An 8,266-nucleotide genomic window follows, 5' to 3' on the forward strand; every position below is an offset into this window, starting at 1 on the left:
TCCCCAAGATAGGGAAAACATCTTGTTCCTAGTACTCGAAACATCCCATAATCAGAGTGTTCGCCATACCACCTGAAAAAAAGTGAGTCCATAGCAAAAGTAATAGATGGTAGTCTGTTGAGCAAGAAAATTGCAGTTGAAAAGTAGTCTAACCAGAAGCAATGAGGTATTTAGAGTGGAACATCATTGAAAGTCCAAGCTCGGTGATGATTCTGTGTTTCCTTTCGACTTTACCATTTTGCTCTAGGATTTTGGGACAAGTGGACTAATGTTGAATGCCATGGTTGACAAGTTAATTGATGAGTGCTTGGCTAGCTAATTCACCTCATTCATCACTCTAGAATATGTGAATATTTGCTTGAAACTAATATAGCACGTAATTGTGAAAATATTTGAATGCAATGAAGAAATTTGATTTGCAACGTAGAGGAATCAGCCATATAAAACATTGCTTTTATTTTTAGAAAAAGAAAATGACAATTTGCATGATTTGCCGATTTGATAGCTAGGACAAATGGTGAGTGATGCAAATGAGTCACATTTAATCTCATTTTTGGAATGACAACACTATCGGGAGACACAACGAAAGCGAGTTGAAAAATAAGTAGCAAAGGCTTCCTTGGAGCTTGGATCACAACCCTTTCTATTTCCTTCCCGTTGCAATTATCCGATAAGTGGTTCTGTCCTTTATAAAAAAAAACTAGTGCAATCAAATTATAAAATGATGGTCAGATGTGAGCTTGCTAACAGACTAAAGATCCTTTTTAATATGAGGAACTGCTAAGATATCGTGTAGATGAACAGGTTGTGAACTATTGGTGATAGATGTTGTACCAACATGAGTAGTAGGAAGGTTCTCATCGTTTTCAACCATAACACATTCAGAGCCTATGTAAGGAGTAACTGAGTTGAGTTTACCTATGCTATATGTCATGTGATCAGTAGCTCTAATGTCTGGGTGCCAAGCAAGGTCTTGGGAGTCAGAGGACTTTGCAGCAGTAAGCCCTTGTGGGGTGATGTCAACGGTGTAGGAATGATTGAATCTGTTGAAGCATTTTAGGGCAGTATGGTTTCTTTTGTTGCAAATTTGGCATACAACCTTGTCATCCTTTTTGGCAAATGATTGAGAACCTTGAGAGCCACCGGAATAGGGACAAGATGAAGTATGAAAGGATGTGTTTCCATATGGGTTTCCATACTAAAAGCCACATCCCTTGTAGTTGAAAGAGGTGGACTGTCCAGTTTTCTTGTTTTTGGAATTCTTTTGCCCATAAAAGGCCATGGTTGGTGCTGTGGAGTGATCAAGATGATGGCGATTAGCATAACTCTCCAGTAGTGTCACCACTTCGGAGTAGGAGGGTATTTGTGGTCTAAGCATATTTGCAATAAAGATTTCAAAATCCTTATCAAGCCCATTTAGAAGCCACTAGGATTTTTTGTTGTCGGGAATAGGCTTGCGAATGGTAGCCAATTCATCACAAATGGTTTTGAACCATCGGAGGTAGGTGCTCAGGTTGTCAATGCCTAAACCAACAACAATTCCAATAACCTCTTTAGATAAGGTGGTTGTGAGACATCCTTCAACCAAGTGGTTTGTCCTACGCCACTTCAGGTAGGCAGGGTTAGGTTGAGGAGTAAAGTCTCTAATTTGAATGTTGTTTAGAGGTGGGTGAGTTTCGCCCATTAGAAAGCCTTGAAGATCATAACTTTCTAGGATGTTGGTCATCTGAGTTTTCCACAGTAGAAAGTTGGAAGAGGTGAGACGTAAATACACAAAATTGGATATATTTTATATAACTGGGTAGGGATATTCATCAGATGAGGAAGTGAATGAAAGAGATGTTGGAGGATTTTTTATTTTTTATTTTTTATTTTTTGATAGGTGAGCTGGAGGAATTTGACATGATTGGAAAAGAAATTCTCTCTATCGTCTTGTCAGCTCAAGTACCATGAAGATGTATTTTAAGAAGAGTAATACTATATACAGTCGTGAAGTGTGCAAACGCCATGTAATCATTTTGAAAAAGAGTAGGATTCACGATTAAAAAGTTAGTTTTTTTTTTTTATGTAGATCCCGTATTAATTCACTTTTTGCAAAAAGAATGCACGCTGCTTGCATAACTACGACTGCAAATATCATTTCTCTTTTAAGAAATACCATCTCCCGAATGAGATAGAGAGTACATTTCCATTGACTTATATACAAGTGATTACACAGTTGTACAAAAAATTACTAAGGACAAAATTAACATAACTGTTGTACGTACACAACTATTGTTTCCTAAAATTACAGGTATGTAGAGATATTTGACTAGAGGAAATTATGGAATTTTATCCCTTGTCATGCAGAAGTTTAGGATCGGAGAAGAATCCGGGAGTCGTTGCAGGAATTGCGGAGTGATCTTATCATCTGTCGTGCAGGGATCATGGGATTCCAATGATGCAGCGCTGTCAAAAAGACCAGTAAACTTTACTTGCCTATTCTTAACATACCAATTGAAACTGTGGTAAATCAAAATTCCTCAAAAACACATTCTTCGATTACCATTGTTTCGCCAAAAAAATCCCTCTTTAGTTGATCTCTCGAAAAATAAATTTAAGGAGAATAACTCTTCGTTGGTTAGCCAAATTCTTGATGATCAGTTCCCATTGTTCCCAAACTCACAGGCCGCCCTTGATAACTATTATACTTTGATACCTAAAGATATGGGAAAATCAAACTGTTGAACCAATGTTTTGAACATCAAAATGTTAAATAAAAGCATGGAATCACATGGCTTGGTTCTTATTCTTACTTTATGTGTTGGCTCCTAGTGCTCACATGCCCAACTCAACTTTGTTCCTACTCTCTCTTACTCACAAGAACTAGGACAAGTTTTGTCTTTCTGAAATCCATGACATACAGCATTTGGGACCCCAATTGTCTTTCTTTTTAACCATTTTTTTGTTTTTTTTTTTAATCTGGGGTCTTTTGAATATGGCATATTTTTTAATTTTTCTAAACGATAATTACAAGTTGTAATTATCTGATTCGAGGGAAAAGTGTGATGGAAGTAAAGGACTAAACTGTAGGTCTCTGGAGTCTGGATTGTAAAGTTCATATGAAAAATGTGTCACCTAATTTAGGTGGTAAAAATAAAAAGGGTTGGTAAACAATAGCATTTCTAAGATGGATAAGAAAATGAAAAGGGTGGCCACCTTAGGTGGAAAGCTTTAATTTGGTGGTCATCAGTGGTGACAAGCTGGGATTTTTATCTCTTTTTTATGCATTATTTTATTGGTCATCAGTGGTGACAACCCCTCCGAGCAAGTGTTGACCTGAATAGATTCAGGAGAAGGTTTGACTTAAATGCATAACTTATTGGAATTAGGCATACTTATAAATTGTTCTTTTAGTTGGATACGTTTCTTACCCCGTGTTGTTTTTTTTTCCCAGTTAATAGCCACTTTGGTGAGACTAATATGAATGGTTGTAGTGGTAGATCACAACCAAATATCCTTCAGCCGGTATGTCCTTTACATGTTGATTCTAAAGCTATACCCAAAAACTCTTGGATTTCATGCTACCGTATCTTATATATGAAGGTGATTGAAAGCAAGGCAAAGGACAATGGTGGTTAGTCCAATGAGGAGTGACGGATACGCTTACGGGTGAGAACCTTCTAATATAAATTCCGAGCATGGAGCAACGATGGGCCCGGGATGCACTTAATACAAAGACTAAGGTAACTGCCATGAAATTGATTTTATGATCACGTTCATTTTCCTCTTTTAAATATTAGTTTTGAGACTTCATCTTCCAATTACTTGAATACATTATGATTGGGTTTCACTGTTTTGATATCTCAGGGGAAAATACGCATGTATTGACTTCCATGCAATCTGAAAATAGGTGTCAGTAAAATGGGTCTCATGCTCGCCGCCATTGTTAATCAAATGCCCAAAGTGCCCAAGTGTGGGTGGAAATGTCCCAAACATAAGTCTCACTTGTTATATTAATGTGTAACTTGGTATAGATTATTTTAGTAATACTACAGTCTTCAAATCAATTATATAATACAGATGATAGTTTATTATGTAATTAATCGCTCAGCTTGTATTTGAGATATGATCAGTAAGAATTTCCACCCAATGATAGTTAATTGAATTGACACTTGTGTGAAATTAAACACTTTGATAGAATGGTCTCAGCTATATTTGTTGATGTATGGAAACTATAATTGGTCATGTCAATCAGGTATAATTGGATGAAAGTATGAAAATTCACTATTTAAGTGAATTTTCATGCTTGGGAACTATTAATGAGACACATTTTTCTTACTAGATCTTATGGGACTTAATAAGAATAATGGGTTATTAAAATTCGATGCTCAAGTTTTGGCGGCGATTGAAAATTCGCCGTTAAAAAAAAAAAAACAACAACAACAACAAATAAACATGTACGGCCACGTTGTCTGGTATAGCAGCGATTTTATAATCGCTGGTAAACAAATTCCAGTTTTCAACTGTAGTTCCCAGCGAACCAAAAATCGCTGCTATACCATATCCCAGCGATTTTCATATCGCTGGGAAATAGATTCTGTTTATAAAACTATTTAGCAGCGAATCATAAATCGCTGGCATATCATATACCGGCGATTACCTAATCGCTGGGATATTATATAACAGCGATTTATGATTCGCTGCCATATATACTCCAGCGATTTGTTAAACGCTGGGATATAATTCCCGATTTGGCAGCGATTTTAAAATCGCTGCTATAGTCTATGCCAGCGAGTTATGAATCGCTGGAAAATAAGTTTCGGTTGTGAAATTTATTTACCAGGGATTCTGGAATCGCTGGGATACTAAATAGTAGCGAGTTTACAAACGCTGGCAAATAGGTTTCGGTAATGAAATTTATTTGCCAGCGATTAAAAAATCGCTGTAACGATATATACTAGCGATTTTTGAATCGTTGGCAAATAAATTTCATAACTGAAATTTATATAGCAGCGATTTGAGAATCGCTGCGATTTTCTATGACAGCGATTTTGTACTCGCTGGTAAATAAATTTCATAACCGAAACTTATATCGCAGCGCTTTAGAACTCGCTGGCTTAGTAAATGGCAGCGATTTTGAAATCGCTGCGAAATAGAGAACATTTTTTAATTGATATCCCGGCGATTACAAAATCGCTGGAATATATGCTATATATGCCAGCGATTTTTTCTTTACGCCGCAGTATATAGGAAGTGGCTGAATAGTACCAACGAAGATGCAGCGACTATGTTATCGCCGGGATATTGATATAGCGGGGATTTTTCTTGTTTTCGCGGCGATTATTAATCGCTGGGAAAAGTGCAATCTGTTGTAATGACTGTAGTTAGTTGCATTATTTGCACACTCACTGTAAAATGCCTGAGCCTGAAGCACGTATCATTGCAACCAACCAGCTAGAAGCATTTAGCATTAGCGTAGCTAGAGGTAGAGTCTCACTTACCCTTTCAATTAAATTGACGCATCTACGTACGAGACAAATGACATCAACAAATGACATCACCGATGTTCTAAAGTTGAATAAGATCATTAACAGGTGATTTGTACGTCTGCTGAACTGTGTATACAAGACTTGGTCTCTGTCTGTTAATCATGGGCAGGACACCATCCAAATTAACGTATTGTTTTCAGAGGATTGGAAGAATATTGCCTTTAGAATTAGAGTCCAGCACAAGGTCTGTTCCTGTAATATCATATGTCTCGCTACTTTGTAACTTTCATTATGCTAAGATTTGATTTCAATAGGTTATCATGTATCCTTGATAGGCATCATGAGCAGGCAAATCAGAGAATCACAAATTGTTCTAAATTTTATATTTATTTTTCACACAATAGTCTAGCTCTATCAAAATTATAGTCAATGAAGGAAAAGTATAATGAATGCTAGCAAATTAAGATCATATATTGCTTTCACTCCACTTATAGAATGCCAGCTATAACAACGTTGAATGGTTAATTATGCTTGACCATCTCATCTACTTTCACCCTTGTCTATGCCCTACGAACTAGAATTCATGGTCTTTAACAATGATCGATGCTAGTTTACCAGATCTCCACACCGACATCCACCAAATACTAAGCGGTTTCTTGCTCCACCAGCCACCAGGAACCATTCCCATTGTTAATTTGTTTGTTCTCTTCTTAGAGCATCTTCTCTTATTTGTGTACCATGTCAATGTGTCACTCGTGTACAAAGTGAAATAAACATCACAAAAAGACATTTTATAGACACTAAAGTAAATAAAAACCCCTCAAGTTTATTGTAAACATGCTTACAATAGAAGCTTATTATAATATTGGGGCAATACCATTAAGATAACATGATCAGACATGCTTATTAAATAAAAGGAAAAAAACAGACTTTAATATTCCCAAACAAACCTCCCACAAGAAGCACGGATTAACTGAGATTCAAGCTATAGGCTTCTGGATATGAATAATCTTCCATTTCAGATTATCCCAAGCAGACTTAGTAAAGTGTGCAGGGAAGCATTGACTCGATGCTCAAGCAATACTAGCACCCCCATACTTCTTACTAGCCTCTATACTGCTAATTGTTGGGGTGTAAGTTTCATCAGTGGTTCGTGGCCGAGATAAATTGAAGTTGCCATACCTCCTTGCAGCTTCCCTGCTGTCAATGGTTTCTGGGTAGGTATCTTTTTTTGAGATTGGAACTGAGTACTTCGACTTTGGAGGTGCATTATTAGCGACAGATAAGCCCTTCACAGCTTCTTTCAAATTCTGAACAGCTGTGGCAATATCAGATGTAGGTTTTCCGAGTCTAGTAGCTCCATTAGTTGGTCTTGGCCTAGACCAGCCTCCATTATATGTGACCGAAGGTGGTTCCCGTAGTGGAATCTCATTCTTGGGAATGTCATTCTTGCGGTAATGGTCATAATCCTCATTACGAATGGTATTATTTCCACTCGGCTTTTGCAAGTAGTTGCTGCTGTAATCATTATATCCACCATAGCCAGGACTGATGCCATTTTGCACGTTAGACTGAGGATTTTGGCCTCGGGATGGCATACCTAAAGAGCCAATCTTTTTGGGTCGGCTAGTTTCAGTCTGGACTTTGTCGAGCAAGTCCTCAACTTCCGGTGGGCGATCGCGAGCTGGACTCACAGGCCTACCCCATTTATCATCTGCATATTTACTGCCTTTCCCAGGCTCGACTTCATATTCATAGTCTTTCACTGGCTCGACCTTATATCCATATTCCACTGGCTGGGGCTTATAGTAACCGTAATTCTTCACTGGCTCGACCTTTGGTGGGGAGCTACTTCTATATGAATGAGTACCATCCTCTGGCTCTTCATCTTGTGGGGAGCTAGGCCTGTATCCCACCAACTTTGGTGGCGAGCTATGTCTGTATCCATAGCTTAATTTCGTTGGATCTACGACCTTTGGCGGCGAGTTATATCTGTATTTATGGTTTTTCACCGGCTCTAGTACCTTTGGTGGTGAATCATATGTGTAGTCTAAGACCAAAGGTATGCGAACATGCTCAGCTGTTCTCTCGACTTTGGCAACATAGGCCATCTGCGCAGTACTTTGATTCGTAGAGCGCACGATGGTTGGCCTTGTCCTTCCCTCAGCATCAACAATGACAGGCCGGTGGGCATGATCGGAGTCGTAGCTTGCTTTGATCCATTCATCAGCACCAGAATTGTAGGGGTAGCTGCCATAACTATACCAAGACATGGCTAGCTAGCTAATGAAGAATGTGTGAAAACTTTTGAACTTCGTTTCCTCAAAGAACTCTAGGAATACTTTCTCACTTTATAAAGAGCTCATAGTTGATATATCCTTAAATAGGAAAATAATGTATTCGATCCTTTCGGGCTTACGTGACATGAAAGAAGATCCAACTATAATGCGTGCATGTGCAAGGAGTGTGCATGGTACTTTTTCTCACGCATCTTGAGATTCCCTTTTAGGTTCTCCATTTACAAGAGCTGTGGAAGAATCATATTCTGGCTAGCTAGCCATGGATTGTGACCTCCACTACCTTCCATTTGAAAGCATCATATTCTTCCTGGAAAACTTATACAGTTTCCGATTCTTTTTCTTTTTTATCACAACAGTATATATAAGACCCGACATTGTTTTGGTTGTTTTGTTTCCGAAATGCACGCCCTGGAATTGGGAGCCAATAGGTGATTGGAATCCCAATAAACATATATCACATAATTTTTTGTAATGAAACACAGAAAAAAGGTCTGT

General features: G+C 38.1%; 1 long non-coding RNA gene across 1 annotated transcript; it reads left to right on the forward strand.

The window, feature by feature from the left end:
* The first annotated feature begins 2,660 nt into the window (after positions 1 to 2,660).
* On the forward strand, positions 2,661 to 4,203 carry LOC122317853. Its single transcript, XR_006244673.1, has 3 exons — positions 2,661 to 3,507; positions 3,586 to 3,725; positions 3,850 to 4,203. It is a non-coding gene; the product is annotated as an uncharacterized LOC122317853 (long non-coding RNA).
* The last annotated feature ends 4,063 nt before the right edge of the window (positions 4,204 to 8,266 follow it).

Source organism: Carya illinoinensis, chromosome 8 (assembly GCF_018687715.1).
Source record: "Carya illinoinensis cultivar Pawnee chromosome 8, C.illinoinensisPawnee_v1, whole genome shotgun sequence".
Classification (NCBI taxonomy): Eukaryota; Viridiplantae; Streptophyta; class Magnoliopsida; order Fagales; family Juglandaceae; genus Carya; species Carya illinoinensis.